Below are 12,861 nucleotides of genomic sequence, written 5' to 3'. Positions count from 1 at the left end.
TTTCAGTTTTTGGAATCCTAAATGCAATAACTGATTCTGGGGTTTCAGTTTCTGTGATCTTTCTCCTTACAAACATATACGTGAAACAAAGGCCACGAAGCACATAAAATAAAATTACCTTGTGTTATATTTAACATTACTGTATTCTCTGTATGAATCTATTATGTATATGTTTACATACAATATCATATTAACTACAGCACACCAAAGAATTCATTAAAAAAAATGACGCATCAAGATGCAGAACCCTCTCAGTCAAGTAGTACCAAGAGTCTTAATGTCCTGTTTGGCTTTCACTTGATAACGTTGTATTTTCGAAAGATCTAGATTGTCAGAAAGAAACGAAGTTGTATTTTCAGGTAACCTGAGGTTCTGATGTGATTGATAGTACCTAAACTACTTAAAGTGTGATGTTAGAATTTAAAAATTGGGCAATAATTAATGCCTTCTGAAAAATAACAATTATCTAAAAAATCCCAGAGTGCAAGATAACGTTCCATAGCAACAAGGAAGTGGGGCTTTCTGGTCAGAAGCTGTAGAAATGGTGACCTTGGAAAGAAAAACTAAAAAGATTCTGAGTGACATAAGTGCTGTCCATGTATGTTGTCACATGAAGATTCCTAGAAAATTCCTTAGTGGGTTTAGTGCATCCACTTATTTCACAAACAGTTTAAGTGTTTGTCACATGCCAGGTTGTTTGCTGTGTGTTTAACTTGTATATAATAAAGCATACACAATCATGGGTTGAACTTCTTAATCATCTTCTAACACGTTATTGTGAAAGCAGATTTGGTTTTAACCATTTCTATTTTCATCAATATAAATTTATGAACAGATCAGTAGGTGAAGGATAGACAGAAAGATAGTAGATAATACCTTTGTTAGGGGAAGTTGTAGAATGAATAATAAGTTTTCTTAAAACCTGAACCCTTAATTTAACATCTTGGAAGGTAGGCAAAATCTTGTCACTACCTTTAAAAGGCAGTATTCAATAAAGTATCTCTTTGGTAACCAAACAAATATGTATTGCCACAGCTAAAAATTCCTTTAGACCTCCAGGACTGATTTATGCTTTTGAACTTCTTAACTAAGTATGCTGCTGCTTTAAACATATACAAAAATATAAATTTAGCAGAGATGACAATAAAATGTAGCTATTAAAAAAACTGGTAAATGAATTCATTGAACTTTCAGGATACAAAATTAATGTGCATAAATCAGTAGCTCTGCTATATACCAACAGTGACCAAGCTGAGAGTCAAATCAAGAATGCAATGGCTGCCAAAAAAAAAAAAAAATACTTACGAATATATCTAACCAAGGATGTGCAAGACCTCTACCTGCACAAACTACAAAACGCTGCTGAAAGAAATCATAGACAACACAAACAAACAAACACACACCCCATGCTCATGGATGGGTAGAATCAATATTGTGAAAATGACCACACAGCCAAAAGCAATCTATAAATTCAATGCAGTTCCCATCAACATGCCACCATCATTCATCACAGAATTAGAAAAAACAATCCTATAATTCATATGGAACCAAAAAAGAGCCCACATAGCCAAAAAAAAAAAAATATATATATATATATATATCTGAAGGCATCAATTACCTGACATGAAACTATACTATAAGACCATAGTCACCAAAACAGTATGGTACTGGTATAAAAATAAGCACATAGACAAATGGAACAGAATAGAGAACCCAGAAATAAACCCAAATACTTACAGCCAACTGATCTTCGACAAAGTAAACAAAAACGTAAAGTGGGGAAAAAACACCGTGTTCAACAAATGGTACTGGGATAATTGGTAAGCCACAAGTAGAAGAATGAAATTGGATCCTCATTTCTCACCTTATACAAAACTCAACTCAAGATGGATCAAAGACATAAATCTAAGACCTGACACCATAAAGATTCTAGAAGATAACATTGGAAAAACCCTTGTATACATTGGCTTCAGCAAAGACTTCATGATCAAGAACTCAAAAGCAAATGGAACAAAAGCAAACATAAATAGATGGGACTGAATTAAACAAAAAAGTAAAACAAAAATAATGAACAGAGTTAACAGACAACCCATAGAGTGAGAGAAAATCTTCACAATTTATACATCCAACAAAGGACTAATATCCGGAATCTACAAGGAAATCAAACAAACCAGCAAGAAAAAAAAAAAAAAAAAAAAAAAAAAATCCCATCAAGAAGTGGGCTAAGGACATGAATAGATAATTCTCAAAAGAAGATATACAAATAGCTAAGAAGCACATAGAAAAAAGCTCAACATCACTAATTATCAGGGAAATGCAAATCCAAATCACAGTGTGATACCACCTCGCTTCTGCAAGAAAGGCCATAATAAAAAAATAAAAATACATAAAAAAAAAGATGTTGGTGTGGATGAAGTGAAAATGGTACACTTTTACACTGTTGGTGGGAATGTAAACTAGTACAACCACTGTGGAAAAGAGCGTGAAGATTCCTTGAAGAACTAAAAGTAAATCTACCATTTCTTCCAGTAATCCCACTACTAGGTATCTACCCAGATGAAAAGAAGTCATTATACAAAAAAGATGCTTGCACACACGTTTATAACAGCATAATTTGCAATTGCAAAAGTATGAAACCAGTTAAAAAGCCCATCAATCAACGAGTGGATAAAGAAAATGTGATATAGATATATATCATGGAATACTACTCAGTCATAAAAAGGAGTGAAATAATGTCATTTACAGCAACCTGGATGAAATTGGAGACTACTATTCTAAGTGAGGTAATTCAGAAATGGAAAACAAGTGTCATATGTTTTCATTCACACGTGGAAGCTAAGCTGTGAGGACTCAAAGGCATAAGAATGATACATTGGACTTTGGGGACTTGGGGGAAAATGGTGACTGGTGGTGGGAAAGGATAGAAGACTACACATTGGGTGTAGTGTACACTAAAGAACTTATTCATGTAACCAAAAACTACCTGTTCCCAAAAAACCTGCTGAAGTAAAAAAAAAAAAATGAAAAAAAAAAACAAAACTAATTATAAAAATAACTCCCTATTACATCATCATGTAGTGAACATTCCTAATATAAGGTGGGGGTGGGAGTAATTAAAACCACTGTTTAAAAATTTTTCTTGTTAAAATATAAATATAGGAATGACAACAATAGTGAAAATGTTTTTGATACCTTATTTTACTTTACATTCTACATCCAGAATATTCTCATAATCTTAGCTATATTTTGAGAATACCTGCAAATAGTCTTATCACATAGCTAGTCCCTTGAAAATATTTACTAGGTGGCTTTTTATTTTTACCATTATAAATAATGGTCAGATGAACGTGATTTTTTGTGTATATTTGTACATATCAAATAGTTTGTAAGATAATTTTTGAAAATGAAATTATTTCAAAGGCTATATTATTAAAATGTGGATATGTATATTGCCTGATTTTCCTTGAGAACAACTGTACTCATACTGTGTTTTTTTGTCACCCAGGCTGGAGTGCAGTGGAGTGATCTTGGCCTTCTACAACCTCCACCTCCGGTGTTCAAGCGATTCTCCTACCTCAGCCTCCTGAGTAGCTGGGATTACAGGCACATGCCACCACACACAGCTAATTCTTGTACTTTTAGTAGAGACAAGATTTCACCACGTTGGTCAGGCTGGTCTCAAACTCCTGACCTCATGATCTGCCCGCCTTGGCCTCCCAAAGTGTTGGGATTACAGGCATGAGTCACCACGCCCGGCCTACTATTTTCTTGAAATAAAGATTTAATCAATCCTAGAAGCTTCTTATCTGTGTGTATATATTTTTACATTTCTAACAATGTATGACATTATAATATTTAAAAACTTTTCCTATTTGCTACACTATTCTACAGTTTCTTATTATTTAATCTTTCACCTATTTACTTTTTTGAGGGTTATTTCTTGTTCTAAAACATAACGATACATTAATTTTTGACATCTATAATGATGAGACATCTTGCACAGTAGAATTAAACTTAACTATGATGCAGTTTATCAATTTGATCTTTCTTTTCTAATTGTTTCACACACTTTTGGAGATTACTTGGCAACTAGTAGTTTATCAACAAATACTAATTTAACAAGGAATGAATACATTAATTAATATTGATTACTTAAGGTGAGTAATATTGGTTACTCAAGGTGAGTATATAGGTTTGGGTCTTAATTCTGAAATACAAAATGTTTATTTTTATCGGTGGTTTTCATCTTGAGATTCAGCAATCACTGAGGTATTTGATGTAAAGTGTTTGCAATAAATACTGAAACCTCTTACTGTTTCTACAAATTAGACAAATGTCAATTAGCTTAATATGAGTGTGCTGTTTGCAGTTATTTGCAGTTTATTTTGTATCCTTTTAAAAACTAATATGGGCCATTAAAAAGTAACTGTATCAGACTGACTCCTCCATGCCGGGCAATTACGAAAGCTGGACCAAACCAAATTTTGTTACCACCAGGAAGCACTAGTGATTAATACAAACGAAGCACACAAGAGGGGATTAATATTCACATTGAATTTCTCCTTAAACGAATTTTAAAATACATTTTTCATAGAAAGTGGAAGTTTATTGGTCAAAAGAAATACAGAGTTCTGGCTTGCGAATGCAGCTGGAACTTGATATGCAGGAGAGAGTGGCAGAGAAAAATTATCTAAAAACCTGTATAAAAAATTCTCTCCCAACTTTGGTTGACTCTTAAGCTTCACGCACATAGAAAAGACAGCTAGAAGACCTAGCAAAGAAGAGAGGTTGCACAAGACATGGTATATGTTGAAATCCAGGCCCAGATAGAATTTACATGCAATACAAAAGACAATGGGTATTCAGTTGTGACCTCTAAATGATTGTGCCTTAGATGTAAAGGCAAAATAAAAATAGAACCACCTTAACATAGCCTAAAGTAAAGCATCAATAGAATCAAGATGAAACCTTCGTATTTCAATTTTAAAATAAAACAAGGCAAACACCTACAAACCAAAATAGAAACTCAACAATCTTTACAGGAATATAAGATAATGCAAATCTCCACAAGCACACTATATCACAAAAAAAAGTGTAAAGAAAAGTAAGAAAAATATTTAAAATATGAGAAAAATAATACCATACAGCCAAAATATCTAACCTACTTATAATTGGAGTTTAATAGTGGGATAACAGAGAAAATAGGCCAGAAACCACATTTTAAAAATATTGACTAATATCTAACCTGATGAAAGACATAACTTTGTGGATTTGAGAAGTTCAGAAATGTCAACTGATCTAAATCCAAACAGTCTACCCCTGAGTCAAACTACTAAAGTCATTAGATTAGAAGTAAATATGCAGAATTCAATTTTATTTCTACATATTAGGAAAAAAATAAAAATCCTTCACAGATATCCTGCAGATAAGGGGAAACTACTGTATAAACATACGTTCACATGATTTATAAAATAGGATTCACATTAGCTGAATATTTTAAAAATAATCTTTTAAGTAAATAGTGTTGGAATAATTAGATAACCTTATAGAAAACAAAATAATTTTTGACTCATTCCTTATGCCATATGTAAAAATTAATCTGAAATGGAAAATAGATCTACAGGTCTATGGAAGGTAAAACAATAAATCTTCGAGAATATATAGGAAAATAATTCTGTGAACTTGGGTGAACAAGTATTTGTTAAACAGAACAAATATGCTCACCCCAAAATCAAAATACTGATAAATTGGACTTCTTTCAAATAAGATCTTTTGTTCATTGAAATGGGTAAGTCCAAAAAAAAAAAAAAGGAAGAAGATACATAAAACAAATATATCTAACAAAGAATACATATCCAGGTTATAAATGAATCCTACAAATTCATAATTAAACAACCAAAGACACACTTTAAAAACTGGGAAACTTGAACAAGCAAAAGTTATATAGCTTAATGGCCAATAAGCATATAAAATATGCTCAACATCTTTATGCATCAAGAAAATGCAAAGTAAAATGTCAATAATTTTTCAACTGACTCCAAGCAAAAACCAAAAACGAAAATTAAGAAGACAGACAATGTCAACTGTTGGTGAGAAAGTGAAGAAACTGAAACCCTCATGTAGTGTTGGTAGAAATATAAATTACTTCAATTACTGTGAGTAACTCTTGACAACATCTATTAAGCCTGGCATACTTCTACCTTATGACCCAACAATGCTATGTTTAGGTATATATCACAAAAACATAATTGACTACATTAGCCAACAGTATGTATAAAAATATTTCTACTGACCTCATTCATGGTAGCATAAAACTGGGAGCAACGCAAACATCTACAAAAAAGAGAATGGAAGAATTTTAGTGCATTTATAAAATCAACAAAAAGTATTCCTGAAAAATGCAAAATCATAGATAATTCTCACAGATAATATGTTGAATGAAAGAGGACAAACACACAAGTTATTATAATATGATTTAATTCATATGCTGTTTAAGACTAGACAAAATTTAATATTTAGTTTTTGAAACCAGAATTATTATCTCTGAGAAGGATTATAAAAGAACCTTCTGTTATCCAACATAGTACTGGAAGTCCTAGCTAGAGCAATTAAACAGGAGAAAGACATAAAGGGCATCTAAATTGGAAAGGAAGAAGTCAAATTATTCCTGTTTGCTGATGATATGATCTTATATTTGGAAAAACCTAAAGACTTAAAAAGAAAACTACTAGAACTGACAAACAAATGTAATAAAGTTACAGGACACAAAATTAACATACAAAAATCAGTAGCATTTCTATATGCCAACAGTGAACAATATGAAAAAGAAATTTAAAAAGTAATCCCATTTATAATAGCCACACATAAAATTAAACACCTAGGAACTGACTTAATCAAAGACATGAAAGATCTCTATAAACTATAAAACACTGATGAAGGAAATCAAAGAAGATGTCAAAATATGGAAATGTATTTCATGTTCATGAATTGGAAGAATCAATATTGCTAAAATGTCCATATTACCCAAAGCAACCTACAGATTCTGTGCATTCCCTGACAAAATACCAAAGACAATCTTCATAGAAATAAAATAAAAAAAAATCTAAAATATGTATGGAACCACAAAAGGCCCATAATAGACAGAGCTATCCTAAGCAAAAGGAACAAAACTGGAGGAATCACATTAGCTGACTTCAAATTATACTACAGACATATAGTAACCAAAACAGCATGGTACTGGCATAAACACAAACACATAGACTAATGGAACAAATAGAGAACCCAGAAACAAATCAACACACCTACAGGAAACTCATTTTTGACAAAGGTGCCAAGAACATACACTGGTAAAAAGACAATCTCTTCAATAAATGCTGCTGGGAAAACTGAATAGTCAAACTCAAATGAATGAAACTACACCCCTATCTCTTGTCATATACAAAAGTCAAATCTAAATGGATTAAACACTTGTTAAGACCTCAAACTATGAAACTACTACAAGAAAACATTGGGGATAATCTCCAGGACATTGGTCTGGACAAAGACTTCTTGAACAACACCCCACAAGCACAGACAACCAAAGCAAACATGGACACATGGGATCACATCAAGATAAAAAGCTTCTGCATAGCAAAGGATACAGTCAACAAAGTTAAGAGACAACCCACAGAATGGGAAAAAATATTTGCAAACTGCCCATCTGACAAGGGATTAATAACCAGACTATATAAGAAGCTCAAACAACTCTATAGGAAAAAAATCTTGTAATCCAATCAAGAAATGGGCAAAAGATTTGAATAGCCATTTCTGAATAGAAGACATGCAAATGACAAACAGGCTTATGAAATGGTGCTCAACATCAATGATCATCAGAAAAATGCAAATCAGAACTTCAATGAGATATAATCTCACCCCAGTTAAAATGTCTTTTATCCAAAAGACAAGCAATAAAAATGCTGGAGAGAATGTGGAGAAAAGGGAACCCTCGTACACTGTTGGTGGGAATGTAAATTGATGCAACCACTGTAACAGTTTGGAGGTTGCTGAAATAACTGAAAAATGAGCTACCATATGATCTAGCAATCTCACTGCTGGATATAGACCTTAAATAAAGGAAACCAGTATATCAAAGAGAAATCTGTACTCCTGTGTTTGTTGCAGCACTGTTTACAATAAATAGTTAAGATTTGAAAGCAGCCTAAGTGTCCATCAGCAGATGAATAGATAAAGAAAATGTGGTACATACACACAATGGAGTAGTATTCAGTCATAAAAAGAAAGAGATCTAGTCATTTTCAACAACATGGATGGAAATGCAGGTCATTGTATTAAGTGAAATAGGCACAGAAAGACAAACATTGCATGCTCACACTTATTTATGGGATCTAAAAATCAAATCATGATTTGATTGATTTGATATGAATGAACTCGTGGATACAGAGACTAGAAGGATGGTTACCAGGGGTTGGGAGGAAGGTGGAGATGGTTAATGGGCACGAAGAACAGAAAGAATTAATAAGACCTACTATTTGATAGAACAATACGGTAACTGTAGTCAATAATAACTTAATTGTATATTTTTAAATAGCTTAAAGAATGTAATTGTAATGTTTGTACCTCAAAGGAAAAAATGTTTGAGGGTTTGGATACCCCATTCTCCATGATGTGCTTATTTCACACTGCATGCCTGTACCAGAACATCTGATGTACACCCAAAATATACACACCTACTACGTAAATATAAAAAAACAAATTTTTAAAGAACCTTCTGGAATGATGTATATTCAATTTAAGGGTGATAGTTACATTGATGCATACATATGCTTCATATTAAGCTGAATATTTAAGGTTGTGCTCTTTACTGAAGTTACACCAATTTTTTTTTAAAGGGCGACCATTAAATGACATGTGATGCCATATGTTTATTTAGGAATCAAGCTATGCTGTGTTTGTTTGCAAGCTATATGCTATGTTATGTAAAATTCTGGGCTGAGTAGATTTGGCTTTTGTTTAACTCTGGCTTTCACCAACTTGATTAGGATGTGCCATAGCAGTGTTTTCTTTTTCTTCTTTTTTTCTGCTTCAGATTTGTTGAGCTTTTGAATTCATGGGTTTATAAATTCTATTAAATTTGAAAAAAATTTTGGCAATTATTTCTTTAAACATTTTTTTCTGACTCTCTCTCCCTTTATTCTGTAGACCTAATTATACTTGAAATTGTCCCACGAGTTTTTGATGTCCTATTCTCTTTATATTTTGGATAGTTTTCTTTTTTTCCTACTACTTCATGTTTACCACTGTTTCTTTTGAAACATGTAATTTAATCTATTGTTAATATCACGAATATACTTTTAAAAGATATTGCATTATTAAATCTAAAAGTTCAATTTTTATTTTTTATGTATTCTATTTATTTCTTCATCATGTTCCTATTTTCACTTACTTTGAACTTTTGGAACATATTTATAGTCACTGCTATTATGTCCTTCTCTGCTAACTGCAATGGTGATTTCTAGATTTGTTTACATTTCTTAAATTTTATCTTAATTATTGGTCTTATCTTTCTGCTTCTTTACATGCCTGGTGATTTTCATTGTATGCTGTACATTTTGTATTTCTCATTATTTGTTTCTGTATGGTAGTTTTAAAATAATATTGCCCTCTTTGTTCTGGTATGCAATAGAGTTTTCCGGGATCAGTTAGAGCCTTTCAAGGTGTGTTCTTATACCTAATTCAGCTTCTTTTTCTCTAGTGGTCTGTCCCACAAATCATGAGCACCTCAGTATTCCCAAATACTAATCTCCTTTTTTCTCCACTCACAGAGATTTCTGAGGTTTGTTTGGCTTTTTCTCTTCTGTTGTTACCTGGAAACTACTTCTGAAAACTAAACTATTGCAATTATGGGAATTATCTCATTTATTTTCCTTCTCTCTGGGATCACAGTTCTGCACTGCCTGCTGTACAATAACTGAAAACCATTGTTTTATATAGTTGTCTGTTTTCTAGTTGATTGAGATGTGAGGGCAAATCAAATACCTGTTAATCCTCCTGGACTGAAATGGAAGTCTATATACAGTCACTTTTATAAGCCCACTGAAAGATAATAAAAGACCAAGTGATACTAAAACTTGTTTCCAAGTGATATAGTTGTGTTTTTGTTTTTTCTTAGTTTGCTTCTCTGTTTTTGCCTACATATATAATTCAATAAATATACCTACTACAGAGCAGTGAAATTAACATTTACTGAAATAAGTAAGATTTGCTGATTTAACTTTCTTCACTGTTTTCTTTATTCTTTAGCAGACCTAAAACTAGAAAATCATCACTGTCTGCTAAAATGACCTTGGACTTGGCTGATAGGAACCTATTGGATTTGAATTTTAACCATGCCACTTACTAACTCTGTGATATTAAGGAATCCACATAGCTCCCCTGAGACTCAGTTTCTTCAGCTATAAAATGAGGATGAACTAGGAATACTAATTTTGAAATATTCACTGTTTAAAATAATAAATGCATTTTATGAAACATAATGTCTTGTATATAGTTGATACAAAAAATAGAAATCTGTGTGCTAAAGAACAGCATAGGGCAAAGGACATAACTCGTGTAGAAACTGTGTGAAATAGAGAAAATAACATAGAAATTATGTGTAGGAGAGCACTAATCAAAAGTCCTTTCTTGGAAAATTTACTTGACCTTTATGAGGCTCATTTTTCTCATTTTTATAATGAAATGGTTTAAGTTGATAATTGTAAAAGTCATTTCTAAAAATGAAATTATGTGATCTGATCTCACTTAATGCCACATCTTAACAAACTGACCTAACCGGCCACATACAAAGCTCAATTTTTTTGCTATTTTTTTTTTCCTATTATGCACCAGCCAAAAGTAGATTTTTGTGAATTCTTGTTATCATGTAAAAAGGTTATTGAGTATTGTTTCTCATTGGAGCAAATCTCTTCTTTTTGGGTCTTACCATGAAAAGAGTCTATTAGTTTTTTATCTCCTTGTTAATCTGTGCAGCATTTCTTTGTGCATATATATCTTTCTACCTTTTCCAGAGTTTAGAGTCTGTGTTGGAACTGTAGTCAATAAATTTCCCCATTATTTCCAAAATACAAGAACAAAGATTCTACAGACTGTCTTTCCAGCAGTTGAAAATAGAAATTATTGAGGCACTAAAACCTTATCTGAAGTGAAATTATTGTTTTTCACAGCACTTAATAAGAGAAAATTAGAAAGCCACATGGAGGTAGGAAAAAAGTTATTAGAAACAAAGATCACTTACATTTTTTGTTAGTTTAAAATGTGTACACTACTCAATGTGTATTGTTTTATGATTTTCTGATGATGTCTGTATGTTACTGAAATCTTGAAAGCTAATATAAAAGTGCATGCCTGTAAAGCAAAATTTTTAAAAATTATTTTAATACTATCTGTCATTTTGCAATTATATAATCACTCAGGAGATTGTATCTTGTGTTCCTACAATGCTTCCATCTAACACACACTTGCCTTGCATTCAGTTTCCTCTTCACCAGCCTGGCCAAGTAGGAGGTGAAAATACTGGCTTTAGGAGTCTAATGAGGCTAAAGGAAGAGTAGGTTTAATGACTAGTCTAAAGAGCCCAGGACAATCGTAGAGTCAGTAACTGATGTAAAACTGATATCACAGTCCCCTGAGACAATAAGCATCATCGCAACAGGGCTAGACAGGACTAAAGCTTTTAGGGCCAAGGTAATATGTTAAGAAACTAAAGATCATCAAACAGAGTTGGGGTAAAACTTAAGTGAAAAAAAAACATACTGAATCCCAGGACAGTCATGCAGGTAATATTTATCAAAAATTTTTAACTTTTTAGATTTTTAATAAAATATTATTCCTTTCATTTTAGCTGACATAAGCATAATATAAAATTTTATATGACTATTTTAATAGAGAAAACATACCATTCTTTTTAACTCCATTTCAGTCTTTTCAGTATCTCCACGAGATGAAGTGAAATGGAGATGTGAGAGAATCTATTATTTTATCATGTCATTTGCATTATCCCGAATATATTAATTAGTAAAACTAAAAGTTATATAAACACTTATCAGTTGATAATAAAAAGATAACTCAAGAAAAAAGAAAAATAATCCAATTTAGAAATACACAAAGGATCTTAATGGATATTTCTTAAAAGAAGATACATATGTATCTTCTTTTACATATGAGCGCATGGAAACTCAATATTATTAGTCTTTAGAGAAATGCAAATCAAAACCACATTAAGATATCACTTCATACTCAATAGGATGACTATAATAATTTGTGTTTTTTAAGACAGGTGTCTTAGTCTATTATAGCAGTGTTGTGCTGCTGTAACAGAATACCAGAGGCTGGGTAATTTAAAAAGAACAGAAATTTATTTCTGGAGGCTGAGAAGTTCAAGACCAAGGTTCCTGCATTTGATTTGACGAGCGCGTTCTGGCTGTGTTCTCTCATGGTAGAAGGCAGAAGGGCAAGCTGGCTGAATGAAGCCCCTTTAAAAGGGCCTTAATTCCATTAAGGAGAAGGGAGCAGCCCTCACAGCCTAATCACCTCTTAAAGGCCTCACCTCATGTACTATCACATTGGCAACACCTGAATTCTGTAGAGGATTAAGCTTCATCATGAATTTTTGGAGGGGACAAAAACATTCAAACCACATCAACAGACAATTACAACTATTGCTAAAAATGTGGAGAATTGACTATCTCATACACCATTGCTGGGAATGTAAAATGGTGCAGCTGCTTCAAAAAACAGTGGGGTGGTAAAGCAAAATTTTAACCTAGTGGTACCATATGACCCAGCAAATTCTACTCCTAGCTTTAT

General features: G+C 32.5%; 1 long non-coding RNA gene across 1 annotated transcript in view; it reads right to left on the bottom strand.

The window, feature by feature from the left end:
* LOC112604988 overlaps positions 1-12,861 on the bottom strand; it is a 1,409,957-nt gene that overhangs the window by 563,445 nt on the left and 833,651 nt on the right. The window contains exon 8 of the long non-coding RNA XR_003115321.1: positions 6,294-6,333. This is a non-coding gene — a long non-coding RNA (uncharacterized LOC112604988). The remainder of the gene's footprint in view (positions 1-6,293; positions 6,334-12,861) is intronic.

Source organism: Theropithecus gelada, chromosome 13, assembly GCF_003255815.1.
Source record: "Theropithecus gelada isolate Dixy chromosome 13, Tgel_1.0, whole genome shotgun sequence".
Lineage (NCBI taxonomy): Eukaryota > Metazoa > Chordata > Mammalia > Primates > Cercopithecidae > Theropithecus > Theropithecus gelada.
Note: the sequence above shows the minus strand (reverse complement) of the source record. Positions and strands in the feature narration are given on the sequence as shown.